Source organism: Pinus tabuliformis, chromosome 1_2, assembly GCF_031772625.1.
Source record: "Pinus tabuliformis cultivar Carrire ecotype Pingquan chromosome 1_2, CPIR1, whole genome shotgun sequence".
Lineage (NCBI taxonomy): Eukaryota > Viridiplantae > Streptophyta > Pinopsida > Pinales > Pinaceae > Pinus > Pinus tabuliformis.
In genome coordinates, this window is record NC_142298.1 from 474797105 (window position 1) to 474818583 (window position 21479).

Genomic DNA, 21479 nt, shown 5'->3' on the forward strand with positions numbered 1-21479 from the left:
CCAACCCCATTTAGGTCTTCTCCACCTTCTTTTAATGCATGCCAACCCATGTTCTAGAACTCTGTTTTTAAGTCACTGTGAGTAGCCATGTTAACCTAAATCCTACCTTCTTGATGTACTGGGCTTGGCTAAGGGTGTTTATCACATTCCCTACACACCCCACAAACTTCATACCACCTTACAACACTTCATCTCACAATTCTTACCCTCCAAACACTCTCAGCCCACTTCCTGTATCATTTCAGGAGATCTTGTAGCGGTACAGGAATCTTGTAGCAACATCTTGTAGCACACCTGTAACAACATGTTATGACCCTATTGTGACCTACAATGATATCCTAGCTTAGTTTAGGAGTAGTTTGACCCCTCAGCTTTGGTTCCATGACCTTAATTGCCACCTAGACCAGTCCATTAACTCCATTTCCCTTCCTGCAAGTTCAGATAGCATTAGTTCTTTCATTTCTAAATTTAGCAATTAGAACTTTATCTACTCTGCAAGTGTGAACTAGATAGTTAGTACATGCATTCTTGAATTATGAAATGGTAGATTAATCTTCTATTTTCAAGAAACCGTGATAGCTAGATGATTGAGTGAAAGTTAACATAGTTTCCCTTTTGCAAATTAGCATAATATTTGTGTCCTTTCATAGTATTTACAAGTTGACAACTTTCATTTTCTGAGTTGAAAAAAAATTATTTTCTCTGCACTAGAACTAACCTTTACATTCTAATTTTAGTAGTTAGACTCATTTCAGTTCAGTAGAGGAATGGTCTAGAACCCTAATGATCAAGTGACCTACTTGAGGGTGGCATGAGTAGGATGATGCATTTACTATGTATACAATGTTGTCACCTTTATGTTTGTACGAAACCTCAGGTCGATAAATTAAACTTGGTAGTCTTTGGAGTTGCAACATTATTTTTGCAATACTGAGGCTCATCACTTTTTTTTTGTGAGGTGTCTAGGTAGACGTAATTTATGCTTTTCTTTTATATTTTCATTCAGTAGATGGATGTTATTCTTGATTTCCTTTCTGTTTTTAATTTGGTTTTGAAAACACACATAAAAAGAAATTTTATTTCATGCCTCGTAGGAGTAGAGAAACCTTTGGGAATTTCTTGCCAAATACCCCCACACCATCAAATAGTCAACCTTCACTCTTCTTCAGTGACTATCAACATCCCTTTCTGACTGCAGAGGAGTTAGAGGACCTCTTAGGTGAACAACCTAACATCTTTGAAGAGCCTATTGGGGAAGAAGAAGAAGAAACCATTCCACATACCTACACCATGGCTGAAAACAAAAATGAGGGTACTTTTCCCATCAGAGAGACTAATGGAGATGTTAGGATGAAAAATATAAGTCCTTCTGCCCTTACTCACTTCCATGGCTTAACCTCAGAGGACCCTAATACCTTTTTTTTTATTTTTCTATTGTTTGTAGAACTTATGATTATACCTCTGATGACTAGAAGTTGAAGTTCTTCCCATCCGCCCTTAAGGATGCAGCCTTGCACTATTTCATGGGTCTACTTGGGGATATCATCACTACCCGGGCTCAAATGAAGAAATACTTCAACAACAAGTACAAGACTATTTTAGGTCCAAATATACCAAAGATAAAATATTTAGAATGACTCTTGGCCCGTATAGTCCAGGAGCAAATGCAGCGTTATCCGGGTAGTCCAATGATGGAATTTCCACAAAAAACTCCATTCTCTCCTTGCACTAGGAAGCGCAAGCCCCTCCGGGACCTTTGGTGTTGCTAGCTATGAAAAAAGAGGAAAGATTCCAACTCAAGTGTAAAAGGGCCAAATGCACCCTTGATCCTAAATCACTCAAGTTAGCCCTTCTTAGAGGAATCATGGAGGATATACTGGAAACCCTAAACATGTTGTCTGGAGGAGACATTTATCAACTACCATATCAAAACATCAAAATAGTATTCAAAAATAATTCTAGGGTTGCTAGGAAGAAGGGTAGGTCTAGTCAAGCTTTGGCCAGTTCCTCTTCCTCCACCTCATCTATCAAGAATGAAATTTCGAAACATGTTGGAGGAATTTAAAATTGAAATTTTGTACACAATTTCTCTACAAATGAACACCATGGAGATCAAGAGGAGACAAGAGGAAGCATATAGAACCTTATCTATCTTTTTCCATAAATGCACTAGAAGGCACGCCAGAAATGAATGCCCATTAAATGTTACAGAGGTCTACACGATTTGTGAGGAAAACCATTCCACAGATAAATGTCCTTATTTTCCTTGAAATTTGTATACCAAGGGGCAGAAGGTGGAGCTGAACAACATTGTTACATCCATCAAAGGAGGCCTCAACGACCTCAGCCATACCATATGGCATGCAAGGTGCATCATATTCCTATTACCATCCCAGCTAGAATGCACCCCTGCCCCCTTGGTATTCTCTTACTCATTCTTCATAGCCCACACCTTCTCCTTAGCCTTATGCACATTAGTATCCTCCATAACCTATCAATCGAGCATTCCAATCATATGCTTTTACACATCCTCAGTTGAATAACTCATCACAAGGTTGGAGACCTCAATTCAACCAAACACTTGCTTTACTACCTCCATCTCCATCTCAACCACAACTCATTCATTCTGCTCCACCCAACCAACCTCACTTGCCTACTCAAACAAATCTGAACCCAAACAACAAGCATACACAACATGTCTATAATGGAGAGACATCTTACCCTGCCTATGATGTGGAGATTCAAGAAATCAACCTCAGGTCTGGAAGAGTGCTCTGAGATAACCAACCTCCATATCCACCTGAGTAGCTTGAAGAAAAAAAGGAAGAGAGTGTCCCTCAAGAAATTCCACCTCCTTTTCTTGAAATATTGATCCATCCTAATCAGCACAGCCTATAAGAGACTGAACTTCTCGTAGAATTGAAAAAAATATTTGTTAAAATCCCACTTCTCCAAGCTATCAGTGATGTTCCCATATACAACAAGCTTATAAAATAAAAATTATTCAAGCATACTGGGAGGAGATAGAAAGACAACCCTACTATCAATTTCATTAGTCAATTATCTGATCTAATGCTGGGGAGGGTGATTTTCCCAAAGTGTCTAGAGCGTGGAAGTCTTGTGGTAGATGTACACATTGATGGCATCATTGTCCCTCACACCTTGATTAATATTGGGTTTCCATCAATGTGATGACTAAGGAAACCATGATCAAAATAAACCTACAAGGATATTTGATAAATAGCAACACAGTGTTGCAACTTATAGATAGGTCCACAATGGCTCCTGAGGGAGTTGTTGAGGATGTAATGGTCTCTATTGATTCCTGGGAGTATCTTGTTGACTTCCTAGTTCTCCAACCCAAGACCAAATTCAGTGGATATCCTCTCATCCTTGGAATACCATAGCTAGCCACTGTTGATGCTTACATAATTTGTAGAGCAGGGAACATGCCCATTAAGAATGGGAATTTGTCCAAACAGTTTGTATTTTACCATCCTACTCAACCATCCCTAGAGCATGACCTACCCTTATGGTTGGAAGAGGAGGAGGAAGGTGAAGTGTATCATACCACATCCCATTCAATTTGTACCCTAGATGCTATTATGGAAGAGGGGAAACCTGATGAAGATGATATCATTGACCAAATCCTCCAGAACCAGCCCCCCAACACCATGCCTCTTGATGCGATTGTGAAGCAATCTCAGGGTAATCCTTGGACTGAGTTATTCCTACTGGACCCAAGTCCTGCACATGTCAAAATAGTATAATTTTGCCCATCTAAAACCTTGAATATCAACCAATCTCTCTTAACCAACCAAGAAGAGAAGTTGTGCAATATATTGAGAGAAAACTTAGATGCCCTTTCTTGCAGCTATAAAGAAATGAAGGGAGTGCATCCCTTGTTGTGTTCTCATCACATCTACATCAAGGAAGGATGAAAATTTGTGTGCCAAACTCAGAGGATAATTAACCCATCCCTCAAAGACATAGTGAAGGAAGAGTTGTAGAAGTTGTTGGACATAGGTTTCATCTACCCCATCTCATATAGTGAGTGGGTGTCCCCTCTATTTTTGGTCCCAAATAAGAATGGAAAGTGGTCGATCTCTGTGGATTACAGAGAGATGAAAAAAGCCACTAAAAATATCATTTCAATTTACCTTTCATTGATCAAATCTTGGATGTTCTTGCAGGGAAGACGTTCTTCTCTTTCCTAGATGGATTCAGTGGTTACAATCAGATCCAGATCAGCCCAGAGGACCAAGATAAAACTACATTCAATTTTCCTTGGGGTATCTTTTCTTATAGGGTCCTTCCTTTCAGCTTATGTAATTCCCCTGCCACTTTTCAAAGGGTAGTTCTGATCATCTTTGTTGAGCTATTCCATGACTTTATAGATATATACAAGGATTCTTTCACTCCATATGGGTGTGACTCCATGCAGGCTCTATCTAACTTGGGGAAAGTCCTAAATAAGTGCATTGAAATGAACCTCCCACTTAATCCTGAGAAGTTTGAATTCTTGATTAATGTAGGGACTTTCCTTGGCCATTCAATATCTCAGGAGAGAATACAAGTGGACCCAAACAAAATTGACATCATAAAAAGGGTCTCTACTCCTCAAAAGCATAGGGATGTTAGGAGATTCTTGGGCTTAGCTGGATATTATAGGATTTTTATCAAAGACTTAAAAAAAGTAGCCTCACCATTGTTTGGATTGTTGGCCAAGGACTCTGAATTTTGCTGGACAAATAGTTTCCAAGAGGCCCTAAAGATCTTGAAAGACAAATTAACTACTGCACCCATACCTAGAGGCCAAAATTGGGCTCTTCCTTTTCACATCCATGTTGATGCATTTGAGAAAGTTGTAGGAGAAGCTCTAGGCTAGAAAGATGACAAGTTGCCTGATTCCATTTACTTCATTGGAAAAACTTTGTCTAAGGATGAATTGAATTACACTATGAATTAGAAGGAAGTCCTCGCTGTTATCCACACCTTCAACAAGTTGAGACACTACATAATTGGATATCAAAATTTTGTGCATAATGACCATGTAGCTATCAAGTACTTAATTAACAAGCCTAATGTGAATGTTCGAATTATTAGATGCTTTCTTCTGCTACAGTAGTTTGATTTAACTATCATTGATAAGGCAAGTAAAGAAAATGTAGTTGCATATTTTTTGTATAGACTTTCTTTGCCTTCAAGGGATGAAGGGATGGTTGATGATCAGCTACCTGATGAGAAATTATTTTCTATTTTAGTTCTCTCTCCGTGGTTTGTTCACATAGCCAACTACATAGTTGCTGCAGAGTTCCCTCCAAATCTGTCATCCAGGGAGAAGAGAAGAATTGTAAGTGTTAGAAAATTATATATTATGGAGCAATGGAACACATAAAATATTGTAGATATATAAACACAGAAAATGCATAAAATAAGAGAGACAAAGATATACGTGGTTCACCCAGTTTAGGCTATGTTCACCCCGAACAGCCAGTCCTTCCTTTCTATTATCCAGCAAAATGAAGAGACACCACCTACAGCATATTTGCTGTAATATCCTCTGTTTTCTCTCACAGTCTCACCTATCTACTTCTCGCTTGGAGAATATACATATATTACACAGACTCAATACAATGCCCTCATACAAAGAGATGGGTTGCCTTGTAGGGAAAAAAAACCCTAAACATAAGTTCTACCATTAGATCATCTGCCTAATGAACGGCACAGATTGGCTAGAAATTACTATACTTTTACAAGTCAATTTTACATCTGTTTTTAGCTTCGGGGGCGTTGCCCCCGAAACTCCCTGCCAGGGGGGGCTCACCAAAGGTTGCATCCACCCCCCCCCCTAGACCCCCCCTGCAGCGAATATTTTATGGGCAGCGGTGCCGCCCCATTTTGAACTGGGGTCCAATGTGGCAATACCTTTGAATACAGAAGATAATCAGTCTCCACACCCAGCAGTAAGGAAGAGTGCCCCTTTCACTTGGATTTGGGGAAATATCTTTAAGATGGGACTAGATCAAATCTTGAGTAGATGTGTCAGGGAAGAGGAAGTCTTTGACATGCTCTCAGCCTATCACAATGGGCCTTCTAGAGGTCACTTTGATGCCAAGAGGACATCTTTCAAGGTTCTACAAACTGGGTACTACTGGGCCACTCTCCACCAATATGCAAGAAGATACACCAGTTGATGTGATCAATGCTAGAGGATGGGGAAACCTACTTCCAAGGATGAAATTCCCTTGCAACCTCAGGTTGCTCTAGATCCATTTGACAAGTGGGGCATTGATTTCATTGGGCTAATTGATCCACCATCAGGGTAGAAAAAGTATATCATTGTATCCACTGATTATTTGACAAAGTGGGCTGAGATAAAGCCTGTCAAGGTAGAAATAGAGGAGAAAGTGGTTGAGTTCTTAAGGTAGAATGTGTTCTACAAATTTGGGTACCCCAGAGAGCTAGTCACCAATCAGTGAGATCAATCCGCATCACATATGATCAAGAATTTGTTAAGGAAAAATCATAGCAAGCACAAACAATATACCTCCTATCATCGTTAGGCCAATGGACAAGTATAGGTCACCAATAGGGCATTAGAAGGCATCCTCACCAAGTTTGTGAGAAAGATAAGAAAAGATTGGGTAGACAGATTAGTGGAGGCCACTTGGGCCTATAATACAACTCGGAAGACAACTACCAGTTTTACCCCTTATAACTTTGTCTATGGAAAGAAATCTCTTCTCTCCATTGAGTTTGAGTACAATAATTTGAGAATGGAAAAAAAACTGGATTTAGATGTTACAAAGGCACAATAGGAGAGGCTACTCCAGTTAAATGGCTTGGATGAATTTAGAATGCATGCCCTCCTACACACTGAAGTTATCCAATTGTAGAGGAAGGTCTACCATGATAGGAACATAAAGGAGAAGGTTTTTCAAGAAGGGGATTAGTCTCCTCTATATGACTCTAGGTTCAAAGATTTCAAAGGAAAATTGATGACAATGTGGTTAGGCCCATACTTGATAGAGAAATTCCATGAAAACGGAGTTGTTCAAATTAGGACCATTGATGAGGAAGGGATTCCCTTACTTGTCAATGGCTATATATTCAAAGTTTATAGAAATCCTATGTCCAAGGAAGATTTCATCGTCACCATCAACACAGAAGTGAATGTGATTGGAAGTGTCCTAGCTTCCAAGTCACATCATTCCTAGATACTATTTTTGTTTGTGAAAAGAAAAATAGAAAAAAAAAGAAAAAAAAATAGGCCCAGATGAAAACCTCCATGAGGCATCTGGGCCAAACTCTTGGGTTGAAAAACTCCTTGAGGCATCTCAAGAGAGAAAAAAGAAAAAATAAAAAATAAAAGATCGCTGGGTGAAAACCTCCATTGGGATGCCCAGGGAAGACATGCAGGTTGAAAACCTCTCTTGAGGCAGCTTGTGTGCCCCTCAACAAGAATACATCAATAAAAAAGAGGAATAAAACAAAGGAGAATTCCATGACAAGGATCTACAACCTATCCATTAATAATTTATGTCATTTTGCAGGTTTTTGAGGATAGTGGAAAATTGCAGAGATATAGAGACATCATGCTTAAGTTTCATTCGATTTTTCCCTCCATCCACTTCGTATCCTCCATCAAAACCATGTCCTCACCACTCTCACCGATCCTTGTGCCTCAAAAAACCTATTTTGAGGCCCTCTCTGGATTGCTACAAGATGTCTTGTAACTGCTACAGGAAGATCCTGTAGCACTACAGGAAATTACCGAAATTCTACACGAAAAGGATCTGAATTGGAAAATCATCATCCATGACCTATCAAAGGTTAATTAGAGTCCTAAAACCTTGATCCACCACTAACCCATCCTCCATGCATCCCTGATTCACAAAAATCATTGTTGTTCAAAACTAATCCTAAGCTCTGTCTCATCTAAAAAAATTCGAAAAAAAAAAAACACAAAGGACATTCCCTCCATTTCCACAGCCCTTCACTACTCATTCATGGCCCTGACATCAACCTCCAACCCCCTACACTCTTTCTCATCCCTCCACTGAAGCTGAACCTAGTTTTTCTTCCCATCAAGTTGAGGGGATGATACCATCATTCTGAAGCACCCTACCATTCCCAAAAGGACTCTATACCAGTAGTAGTGGTACCTGAGATGCCAGCAAAGAACCTGCACAAATGAACAACACCAGTAGCGAAATATATAGGAGCAAAGAAATCATATGTAGGAGAAACAAAAGACAACAAGGTAATTCCTTAAGTAGTAGCACAGAGATCCAATACTCTAGCATGCATCGATCAAGCACAAGGTAGGCACATGTATGGTAACCTCTAAGCTCCTCCCTAGGTGTAAAATAATGAAAAATGTATGAATGTCTAGGTAAGGTATTTTTATAAGTTGGAGGTGGCTAGTTAACTTGACCACCCTCGGTCAGTGATTGAAAAGTGATTTATCAATCGTCATGCAATGTAGGAGTGTCAAATTAGTAAAAATCAGTTAAGAGGTACTAGGTGTTGATTATGAGGGATGAGAGAATGATAACTCCCCATGGCCCAATGGTTCAAATGAGGAAAATGCGTACTTCTGCCAAGTCATCACAGTGCTTCGAGCTTAGCCAAAAATATCATATAAGGTACCAAGGCCCAAAATCTCTTGCATCTTCACTCATTTCAAGATCAACTAAGGTAAGTATGAACCTACGAATCCATCAAGAGGTTTCAAACCCCAATATGTCATTCCTACAGGAGGCAGCTACAGGAAGCTATAGGAAGCATAAAAAAATTCTACGGGAAGCCTCCATGGGTGAAAGAACGTTGTCAAATGTTGATTTGGTCTCCAATTATCATTGTAGTGGGAGTTATGGTGAAACATAAGTGGGCCCTCTCATTCTTTTGTCCATGATTTAGATGTTGGTGCACCTTGAACTCTCTTAGTAATAAGAGTCATCTTGTGGATTAATATAGTTTTTATGGCCATAAAGTAGAAGGGATATACATAATTGTCATCAAATAAAGACTCCAATCCTGTGTTCCCTTTGAATTCATATCATAACTATCACAAGAAGGAACCCTCCTATACTTAATTGAAAACAGAGAAGAGGATGGGAGGGGGATTTAATAGGAGAGAGCCTACAGATACAAAGAGAATTCACCTTCATCCCCATGTAGTAGATATTTTCAGAAGGCATTAGTGGTTAGGTTTCTTTGAACTGCTGAATGGATATGATGATGATATCACTAATGAATTTTCCATGACCTAAACCCTCAAGAAAGAGCCAGTGCCACCACTATGGTGAGGGGATTATCCATTACCATCAATCCTAAGCTGATTAGTAGGGTGACAAGACTTCCCCTAGGGGTCCAATGGAGAAAAGAGGACAAGTCGAGTAGTGCCATTACTAACAATAGTTTCTTCACTTCCAATGAGAAACCAATTGAAGATAAAAATGGAGTCAAAAGGGAGAGCCTACCCTATCCCTGGGATGAGGTTGTCTACCATATACTGAAGTTCATCTTTTGTGAAGGAAGACTGAGTGTAGTCTATGTCTACCAATTCAGAATGCTCCATGAAATAATATTTCAAGCAAGATTTCCCATAGCCAAAGACTCAGTGTGCCTTCTTTCCTCCTATAGTCCATCATGGACCCAATCCAGAAGGTGAAAGTGCTGGCATTATGACATAGGTTTGGCGCTATCACACAGGTGTTGTCCTTGATGGCAACTCACACAGATTACAGATCATAGTGCAGCAGGTCAGTAGCAAAGAATTGATGATCATACTACAAAGAATGAAGAAAGAAAAGTATATACGCAAGTTCACTATATACCAAGTCGTGTACACATGCATGTTCACTATATACCAAGTCGCGTAAAGACGCAGGTTCGCTATATACCAAGTAGTGTATACACGCAGTTTCACTATATACAAAGGCACGTATATCGTACACACCCACTTTCACCGAAGGAAAGGTGCGTACATGTCGGAAAACTAAGTTTTGGGTCCGTGGTATCTGAACCTATGGTTTTGGACCTTGGTATTGCGTCCGATGTATTGAACCCAGGTATTGGGTCCCTAGTATTGGTTCTAAATGGTTTTGGACCATGGTATTGAGTAAGGCCTAAGACTATAAAAGGGGAAGGAGATCATTGGGCAAATGCATTGAATATCTGATGAAGAGCAAGATCTAGAATTGGGTTATGGTGCATTGCTGAATCTGAACCAAGGAGGAACCTGAGCGCTAAAAGATGGATAAGTTCTATTGATGGGTTTGACATAGTAGAGGCGTGTATACACGCTATTTCAGTGGTTCAAAATAGCATATACACTGGTTTGCCTTAATACAGAAGCATATGCACACAGGTTTCACATTTTGAAGTAGCGTGTATGTTTTAGCTACTGCTGTTTATTGCTGCAGTGTTCTGAATTGGTTCTGGTTATTGTTACTGTATTCTGGTTACAGCTTTCTGAGAAGTGATTGGTTGATTCAGTATTGGTTTGTACAAAAAGGATTGGTTGATGCAGATATACTTGATGTTTGATTGATGTTATTCATGGATCCAGTCTGAAAAGTTATGAAACGTGGTCCCTAGAAGAAAAGAGAAGGTTGTAGCCTTCTGTAGGTCAGCACCTACGTACTAGTACCTCAGCTAGTACAAGAGCTAATGGAGTTGTAGCTCCCTTCCAGGAGAAGCTGGAGAATGAGAGAAGGTTGTAGCCTTCTGCAGGTGGCAGCTTGCGTACTGGTATAAGACTGCACCAGTACAGAAACATTGTAAAAAGAAGTTTCTAATTAAAAGAAGATAGAGACGAATTGTAGTAGGTGGTTTTCACCCACATTGGGTTTCCACCTTATATCTTGTGTTCTTATGTGTGACTACCTGTTCTGTTTACTGTTTATATGGTTTGATGCATAGATTAATGATCAACATTTGAAGAATAATTTAAATTACAAGTCTGCAGGTTATACGCTAGTTTCCTTAACTGCAGTTGCGTACATACGCGGTTTTTACTAACTGAAGTAGCATATACAAATCTAATTGTGAAATGAAAAATAATTGACCTGATAATACTGATTCACCCCCCCTCTCAGTATTATTTCCAACAATTGGTATCAGAGCAGGTCCTTCAAAAGAAGCTTGATCTCTTGAAGGAAGATCTATCATCATGAGCAACTACGAAAAAGAGGCATCGATCAGGCCGCCAATTTTTTATGGGAGCAACTTCGTCTATTGGAAGGTAGGAATCACAACCTATCTTCAATCTCTTGGTACAGAAGTTTGGGATATCGTGGAAATAGGATACAAATTTCCATCAGCAACTCCTACAGATACGGCTGGTAAGAAGCAGTATGAAACAAATACAAAGGCTGTCAATACTCTATTAGGGAGTTTATCTCAATCAAAATTCGCCAAGGTTATGCAGATCAAAACCGCGAAAGAAATACGGGACAAGATCGTTCTGAGCTATGAAGGAGATGATCAGGTAAAACGGGCAAAACTACAAACTCTCAGAATTCAGTATGAAAATCTCAGAATGCACAATGATGAAAGTGTGGCTAACTATTTCTTACGTATATATGAGATTGTTAATTATATGAAAAACTTGGGTGAAGAAATAAAAGAAGTTACTTTGGTTGAAAAGTTTCTAAGATCTTTGTCTTCTAAGTTTGAATCAAAAGTTTCTGCCATAGAAGAAAAGCAGAATCTACAAAGCATTACCATGTCACAGCTGCACAAAATCCTAACTGCTTTCGAAATGAGAAAAGGGGGACCATTAGACAGGAGAGAAGCCGCATTCAAAGCCTCAGGAAAGGAGATTACAATGAGTCAGGACATATGTCAGAAGGAGAGGAGGAATCAAACTTTGTCAAGAACCTTCAATGGGGTTCTGGAAGATTCAGAGGTAAGCTACCTTTCAAATGTTTTGCTTGTGGAACAGTCGGTCACTACGCTGCCAAGTGTCCTCATAAAGATAAGCTTGGCAAGGGTAAGGAACCAGTTAGATGGAACAGAAAACAGAATGTAATTAAGAAGAGCTATTATACACATGAAGACAGTGATGGATTTTCAAATAGTGATGAAGATGAACAATGTAATGATTATAGACTTTTGATGGCTTTTGAAGATGATGATTTCCTGGATGCTATAGATGAAGGTGGTATTTATGAAGAAATTTCTAAACTCAAAATTTGTTTAGAAGAAAAGAATATGATTATAGATACTCTCACATTCCAACTTGCTGAAAGGGAAAAACACAATGAAAAGTTAGAATGTGAAATTGTGGGACTTAGAAAAGGTATTGAGAAATCAAAAACTCTTAATCTTAGATTTGCTAAAGGATCTGAAACTTTAGATGAGATTATCAAAGTGCAGCGTTCTCCTCTAATCAAGACAAGTCTTGGATATACTAAAGAAGCATCTCAAGAACAGAAGCCATCCACCTCCAAAAGTTATCTTGATGCAGCAAGGAGAAGTGAACAGGTTGACAATCGACAGCAAAGGCATAATGCAGATAACCAGGTAAATCAGGGACAATTTACTTCAAGAATGAACAGAGATCACCAAGTAAATCATTCTCAATTTGCCTCAAAGATGAACATAAGCTACAACCAACCGCAAGTAAATCATTCTCAATTTGCCTCAAGAATGGATGTCAATAGAAACTACAATCATTTGGTCGGTAGGTTTGATAATCGCAGGAATTTCTTTAATGGCCAATGTTTCTCTTGTCATAAATTTGGACACAAAGTTGCTCAATGTGTTGCCTACAAGACCATCATGACTAGAGAAGCTCAAAAACAAAGGAGTATGACTGGGATCATGAAAAGGACCTACAATAACTTTTCAGCTCTTGAAAACGAAATAGAATGTTCTATTTGTAACAACTTCGGTCATGAATATTCTAAATGTAGGAGTAGGTTTCGGCAAACAAGTCATAATGAGCAAGCTTCATTGAGTCCCAAAACATGGAGAAAGAAAGTACCGCAACCAAAAAGATGTAGTATAGCCTTATATGCGGAAGGATAGGAAAATTAGTGATGCATCGATAGTGGATGCTCGAAACATATGACAGGTGATAAAGAAAAACTTCAGTCATATAGTGCCTTAGAAAAGGAAAGGAAGGTTTCATTTGGAAATGACACCCCTGCACTCATAAAAGGCAAAGGTTATGTTCTTTTGAAATAAAAGGTCAAAGCTGGAAATGTTATGTATGTTGATGGCTTAAAGCATAATCTATTGAGTGTCAGTCAAATGTGTGATCAGGGAAATGAGGTAATATTTCGATCAAATGGATGTATTGTTCGTGAGCTTGATACAGGAGAAACAGTGATCAAGGGCATAAGAACTCCAAATAATCTATACATACTCAAGGGAGGAAACCAACAATGCTATCTAAGCAAGAATGATGAACACTGGCTATGGCACAGAAGATTGGGGCATCTAAGCTTCTCACAGATAAGGAAAGCATGCAAATATCAGGCGGTTCGTGCTCTCCCTGACATCAGAATTCTAGACAATACAATACAAAAATCATATCAGTTTGGCAAGCAAACCAGAACTAATTTCCCTGAGAAGGAAGGATCAACTAGTAAGCCACTTGAACTTGTCCATACTGATGTATGTGGTCCATCTAGGAAAAGGTCACCTCGAGGAGAAGAATACTTCATATTGTTCATTGACGACTTTTCCAAAATGTGTTGGATAGGACTTTTGAAGCATAAAGATGAAGCTTTCAAAAAGTTTAAAGCTTTCAAAGCCTTGGTTGAAAATGAATCAGATCACAGAATCAAATGCCTCAAGTCCGATCGAGGAGGCGAATTTACCTCAGATGAATTTTTCGATTTTTGTGAAGAACATGGAATAAGAAGGGAATTCTCTACTGCAAGGACTCCTCAGCAAAATGGAATAGTGGAAAGGATGAACAGAACGGTTCAACAAATGGCTCGTGCTATGATTGATGAGTCTGGAACTCCCGCAACCTTCTGGGGCAAAGTTGCATTTGCTGCAGTTACTATTCTCAACAAGACAAACGTCCGAGTGAACAACACTCAAACTCCTCATGAACTTTGGTATGGTAAGACTCCCACGGTAAAATACTTCAAAATTTTTGGAAGCAAATATTACATCAAAAGGACTAATGAAAACCTTGGCAAGTTTGAACCTAGAGCAAATGAAGGCATTCTCTTTGGTTACTCTCCCCACAGTAAGGATAACAGAATAAATGTGAAATATTGAATGGAAAAATTGTTGAAAGTATTGATGTAGTGGTTGATGAAGAAGGAAACATTCCTAAGCAGGTAAAATCTGAAGATTTCAAATATGATGAGGACTATCCTTCAACATCAAATTAGACTTATGATGAAGAAGAAACACATGAGGCACCAGAAGAATAGATAAGGATAGAAGAAAAGACTCCATCCAGGTACGTTCATAAGAATCATCCAGAAACTCAAATTTTGGGGCAGAAAGAGGCAGGTGTACAAACAAGAAGAACTATCTCAGAAGCTTCAAGCTATCTAGCATTGCTTTCCTCCACTGAACCATGAAATGTAAGTGAAGCATGCAAAGATGAATGCTGGGTCAAGGCCATGAATGAGGAACTCGAGCAGATTGAAAAGAATAACACTTGGGAGTTGGTTCCTAGACCAAATGATAAGAATGTCATAGGGACAAAATGGATATTCAAAAACAAGCTAAATGAGAATGGAGATGTTGTTAGAAACAAGGCTAGACTTGTTTGCAAAGGGTATGCTCAACAAGAAGGTATAGACTTTGAAGAAAATTTTGCACCAGTTGCCAGACTTGAAGCAATAAGAATGTTTCTTGCTCTTTCTAGCTTTCAGAAGTTCAAAGTATATCAAATGGACGTGAAATCTGCCTTTCTGAATGGAGACTTGGAAGAAGAAGTGTATATTGAGCAACCACATGGGTTTATCCTTGGAAATGATCCAAAACTTGTATGCAAACTTAAGAAGGCTCTCTATGGCCTTAAACAGGCTCCAAGGGCTTGGTATTATCGTTTGGATAAGTACCTCCATCAACAAGGTTTTACAAAAGGATCCATGGATAGCAATCTATATATAAAAATTGACAATGATAAGTTGCTAATACTTGTTGTATATGTTGATGATATCATCTTTGGTAGAAATGAATAAGATATGAGTCAAAACTTTGCCTTGGTGATGCAAAAATAATTTGAAATGTCCCTGATTGGTGAGCTCACATATTTTCTTGGTTTACAAGTCCAACAAAACAAAGACAATATTTTTCTATCACAAACCAAGTACCTCAAGCAAATCTTGAAGAAATATGGAATGGAGGATTCGAAACCAGTATGTACCCCTATGGTAACAGGATGCAACCTCAGTGCAAATGATGAATCAGCAGCAGTACATCAACCAACCTATAGATCCATGATTGGTAGTATGCTCTATCTAACAGGTACCCGACCAGACATCATGCATGTGGTGGGAATAGTTGGAAGATTTTAGGAAAATCCAAAGGAAACTCATCTTCAGGCAGTTAAGAGAATTTTCAAGTATCTTTAAGGAACTCAAAACTATGGCTTATGGTATCCTAGAGATACACATCTCACACTTCATGCATATACAGATGCAGATTGGGCAGAAAGCATGGATGACAGAAAAAGCACTAGTGGTGGTGCATTCTTTATGGGTTCTAGATTAGTATCTTGGTTCAGCAAGAAACAAAGTTCAATTGCATTATCTACAGCTGAAGCAGAATATGTGGCTGCTGCTTCTTGCTGCACACAACATCTTTGGATGATGCAAACATTGCCAGACATTCAAATCACTTGTACTACACCTATCTCCATTTTTTGTGATAATACAAGTGCAATCAGTATTTCAAAGAATCCAGTCATGCATTCAAAGACCGAGCACATGCCTATCAAATATCATTTTCTCCGGGAACAAGTGCCTGAACAAAAGGTAAAATTGGAGTATGTCCCCTCCAAAGAACAAGTTGCTGATATACTCACCAAAACACTGCCCAGGGAGACATTTGAATACCTCAGACAGAAGCTGGGAGTATTTGGTGCATCATCTTGCTATTGAAATTATCTATTTCAGAGAACAATGGTTGTACGCGAGTTTAATGAAGCGTATTCGTGTATATACGCTGGTTTATGTGGGTACAGTCGCGTATATGTTGGTTTGAAGAAAAACAGTGGGAACAGACTTAGGATGAAAAGAGTCTGATATGGGTCTGACAGAGACCATCTGGAACAGGTTCAGGGGAGCATATACGTCTAATAATGCATTGTTGGCATTATCTTAGAAGATCTTGGTTCAATTTCACAGCTGTTTTTTTGTTCAGGTGGAACAGGTGCAGAAGAAGATCATGGTTGTCGGTCTGAATGATGATTGACAGATGCTGCTAATGTCAGTTGATGATCTTAGATATTTTTGTCTCTATGTCATTATTAAGGTCATGTAATGGCCTATGTTGGTTTCCCCACTATGCCTAGGATGGATGATGTAATGTTCTTGTTTATCTAATGTAAACTTTTGGTGTATCCCCACTTGGTTGGGCGGATGAGTCAATATTGGTATATCCCCACTTGGTTGGGAAATGGTTGTATGTATGAGTCTTTGGTGATAGGAAGGTCGTGTATGATGTATAAAGTCATGTTTCTTCTTGTAGAACATCCTTTTGCAGACCTTGCCTATTGTCAGGGGGAGCATGGACAGCATAGTAGAGCAGAGATTTCAGCATGTACTCAGGGGAAGAATATCCCTTTTCCCTTGATGACAAAGGGGGAGAATGACTTTGAGGAACTTGGGGTTGCCGTCAAGTCCAAAGGGGGAGATTGTTGGCATTATGACATAGGTTTGGTGCTATGACACAGGTATTGTCCTTGATGGCAACTCACACAGATGACAGATCATAGTGCAGCAGGTCAGTAGCAAAGAATTGATGATCAGACTACAAAGAATGAAGAAAGAAAAGCATATACGCAAGATCAATATATACCAAGTCGTGTACACACGCAGGTTCACTATATACCAAGTCACGTATATACGCAGGTTTGCTATATACCAAGTAGTGTATACACACAATTTCACTATATACAAAGGCATGTATATCGTACACACCCACTTTCAAGCAAGGAAAGGTGCGTACATGTCAAAAAACTAAGTTTTGGGTCCGTGGTATTTGGATCTATGGTTTTGGACCTTGGTATTGCGTCCGACGTATTGAACCCAGGTATTGGGTCCCTAATATTGGTTCTAAATGGTTTTGGACCATGGTATTGAGTAAGGCCTAAGACTGTAAAAGGGGAAGGAGATCATTGGGCAAATGCATTGACTCAAGCATTGAATATCTGATGAAGAGCAAGATCTAGAATTGGGTTATGGTGCATGTCTAGATCTGAACCAAGGAAGAACCTAAGCGCTAAAAGATGGATAAGTTCTATTGATGGGTTCGACATAGAAGAGGTGCGTATACATGTTAGTTCAGTGGTTCAAAATAGTGTATACGCTGGTTTGCCTTGATATAGAAGCCTATGCACGCAGGTTTCACATATTGAAGTAGCGTATATGTTTTAGCTACTGCTGTTTATTGCTGCAGTGTTCTGAATTGGTTCTGGTTACTGTTACTGTATTCTGGTTACAACTTTCTGAGAAGTGATTGGTTGATTCAGTATTGGTTTGTACAAAAAGGATTGGTTGATGCAGATATACTTGATGTTTGATTGATGTTATTCATGGATCCAGTTTGAAAAGTTATGAAACGTGGTCCCTAGAAGAAAAGAGAAGGTTGTAGCCTTCCGTAGGTCAGCACCTACGTACTAGTACCTCAGCTAGTACAAGAGCTAAGGGGGTTGTTGCTCCCTTCCAGGAGAAGCTGGAGAACGAGAGAAGGTTGTAGCCTTTTGCAGGTGGCAGCCTTCGTACTGGTATAAGACTGCACCAGTATAGAAACATTGTAAAAAGAAGTTTCTAATTAAAAGAAGATAGAGACGAATTGTAGCAGGTGGTTTTCACCCACATTGGGTTTCCACATTATATCTTGTGTTCTTATGTGTGACTGCCTGTTCTGTTTACTGTTTATATGGTTTGATGCACAGATTAATGATCAAAATTTGAAGAATAATTTAAATTACAAGTCTGCAAGTTATACGCTAGTTTCCTTAACTGCAGTTGCATACATACGCGGTTTTTACTAATTGAAGTAGCGTATACAAATTTGATTGTGAAATGAAAAATAATTGACCTGATAATACTGATTCACCCCCCCTCTCAGTATTACTTGCAATAGAAAGAGGGAAAGTAACAACACTTAGGCCACCATGGCATCATCAAGCTAATAATGGAAGATTCTTTGAACAAATTAAGGGTTGCTATCTTCTAGTCCACATTCAGGGATATGGAGAGAGAACACTTCCTTAACACTCAAGTCCTTGCACTTGGCAAGACCCCAGCCTCTAGTACTAAAGGAGGAGAGGTAGAGGAATAAGAAGAAGAAGAGGTAGAATCAAAAGAGGAAGAAGAGGAAGAAGGAGAACAAGAAGAAGAGGAAGAAGAGACACAGAAAGTAGAGGAGGAACCAAAGAAAAAGGAAGAAGTTGAGAAAGGGAAAAATGAAGAAGAAGAGGAGAAGCAGTAAGAAGAACCAACCCCTGAGAAAATCGTTGCACCTAGAGAAGAAGAGGTATCCCCATAGCACAAAAGATTGTCTCCTGGACCCATTGAAAAGGAGGAAATTGTTGTCCTGGATGCCTTGATCACACTAATCAAATCTAAGAAGAAAAGGCAGAGTAAAACTCCCCTCTCCCTCAAAAGAAGGAAAATAACTATGATTAAACAGGGGAAGCCTCAAACTCCCACAAAGACCCCTATTATAATTGAAGAATCACCAAGCAAAAGAGAGGAGATAGAACCCATTGAAAATAAAATTGAGGAAATCACATCTCCTAAATCCATCTCAAAGGCTCCCATCACCTAAGTAAGAAGGAATGTTACTATATCAAACTCCTCTAAGCAGCCGAAGTCACCTACCACACTCCAACAAAAAGGAAAAGGAAAGCTACAGGAAAAAAAGATCCTGCAACAGGAAAAACATAAACAACTACAGGAAGAGCAGAAAATGATATAGGAAGAATAGAAGGGGTATGAAGAAGGGAAAGAGGAAACACAAAAGTTATAGGAGGGGGAAGCTTCTCCAAGAAAATTTGAAAAGGATCTTCCAGAGCTACACGAGCCTAGTCTGCAGCCCATCCATAGCCCAATTTGAGCTCTTATTACAAGTTCATTGAAGGAGGCATAATGATACCACAGAAATTTGAGTTCCCTCTCTTCTTTGAACTTGAAGCAGAAAGAGGAAGGACACATAGATGGATGCAGATTCCCAAATCCAAGAAGGTGGAAGATGTAGGCCTTATGGAAGAAAATCTCATAGAAATGGGCAATAAGTTGAGAGAGTTAAGGGATAGAGAGTACACAATGAGAACACATCTACAAGTAGAAAATAGATGGTTGAGAAAGAAATTGTAAGAGAAGGAAACCCATTTGGCCACAATGGAAAGCCTCTAAATGGAGGCACTACAAGGCAGACTGCCATCCAAATCCTATGCACTCTTCCTCAAATACCAGTGGATACAATTCCATATCAACACATTAGCACAACATGGGACCATGCCATTCCATGACTACAAGTAGTTCATTGAGTTGTGTGACAAGAGTAGCATTGAAGACACAACCAAATTAGATGAATTCTACTTACACAACCTCACATTAACTGATATGAATGTTTCGGATCCCAATGCAAAATTGGGAGACTTGCATCCGATGGCCCTTGCATCTTGGATGGCACATGACGAGGCAAGAGATGAGGAGTTGAGGAAAGTGTTAACCAAAGAAGAAAAAGAACCCCTCTACATCAGGGTAGAGTAGATAAGTTCCATGGCTATAATCAACACTCACAACATCATTTCCAATGATGCTAAGCTAGCAGCTAGATATCTTTCCACCGAAGCGAAGGTTATATCCCACTTTCAGGACACTCTCAGGTTGTTAGGGATAGATATATAACAATCATGTCATAGAAGATGGAATAATCTACCACACAGTTTCCAGATGAGGGAGTATCACTCTCCTGAAAGGTTGTGGAATGCATTGCATAGAACACCTTTGTATAAAAGGGCCATGCAAAGATTGAAGATCAACTTGATTAGACTTAAGCTTAGTCCACCTTTTGTTTTGGGTTTACAGGAAGGAAGGAATGAATAAGAGGAAAGGAAGCAGTGGGCAGACAGAGGAAAATGTAGGCTTCTATCCTCAGGAAGGCACACCATATATAGAACCTTGGGATGTCAGAGGGGCCATCAGGGCCATTAAGGACATGGACATAGATGACTAGGTTGCTAAGAGGATGAGAAATAGTTTTGGTAGGTGGGTGATGATGAGGCTCATCAATAGGCATATTATATGGGTCACAATGGCATACTCTAGCTTATTAGATTATCTTTTTCTCACATTTATCTACAAATTTCATTATATTATGCTTAATGTGGGAGTAAAAGATATGTTCCTATGTGTTGTGGCCTAATGTGTGTTAAATGTGGAATTGGAGCAATTTTGAGGTTATTTGAGTGCAGGAACTCGGAGTAGAAAATAAAGAGATATTCTAGGAGGTGGTCCACCTCCTTAACTCCTCCAATCATTTGGATATAGACCACTTTATCTCATAAACTCGGTGTCAGTGATAGCCAAGCATACTGAGTTCATTGATAGTCAAGCCAGTGCAAGTCAAAGAAGTGTTATATTCACCTATTCTTGAGTTAGGGAGTCAAAGATTCCTATTTTCTAGGGAGATGTTGGTAGCTCCACTTTTCTATAAATAGATAAGCTAAGCGACTCATTAGGATTCAAAGTTTTATTACAACCAAGAGGCGATTGAGCTAAAACACATTTTACTATTATTTTGATGATGTATTTGACATTTTTGAATTATAATGAGAAGTTCTATTTTGATCGAACATTGAGTTGACTCAGAGGGTTCAACCTCTTGGGTTAGGGCCCAATCCTAGCAATAGAAGTTCCTCTCTTGTATCTATATTTTACGTCTAGAATGTGGAGCAATTGCTGAAGTTTATTCATGTTTCTTTTAGCTTATAAGATTGATTAAGTTGTTTCTCATGCATGTTTCCTTTAGCTTAGAGGTTAAATTAGTTGTTGTAGTTCAATAGAGTAAAGTCAATAAAAAAACTTGTGACAATGACCCCTATCTCATCTCCCTCATGGGATCATGATTAGAGGACGCCACTATCACAACCCAAAAATAGAGTGTGATTTCCTGTTCATTGCATAGATCAAGTTTTAGCATTAGTTAGATAGTTTTTATGATTTATTAGAAATATTTACATTTGTTAATTTTCATCTCATGAATTTGTAGCTTAGGAGGTAGTTCATTTCATAGATCAAGTTCTTAGCATT

At 39.1% G+C, this 21479-nt stretch overlaps 1 protein-coding gene across 1 annotated transcript in view; it reads right to left on the minus strand.

Annotated features, from left to right (window-relative positions):
* The window catches only part of LOC149206404 (cysteine-rich receptor-like protein kinase 2), an 84308-nt gene that overhangs the window by 41987 nt on the left and 20842 nt on the right, over positions 1-21479 (minus strand). The gene's annotated exons all lie outside the window — the stretch shown is intronic.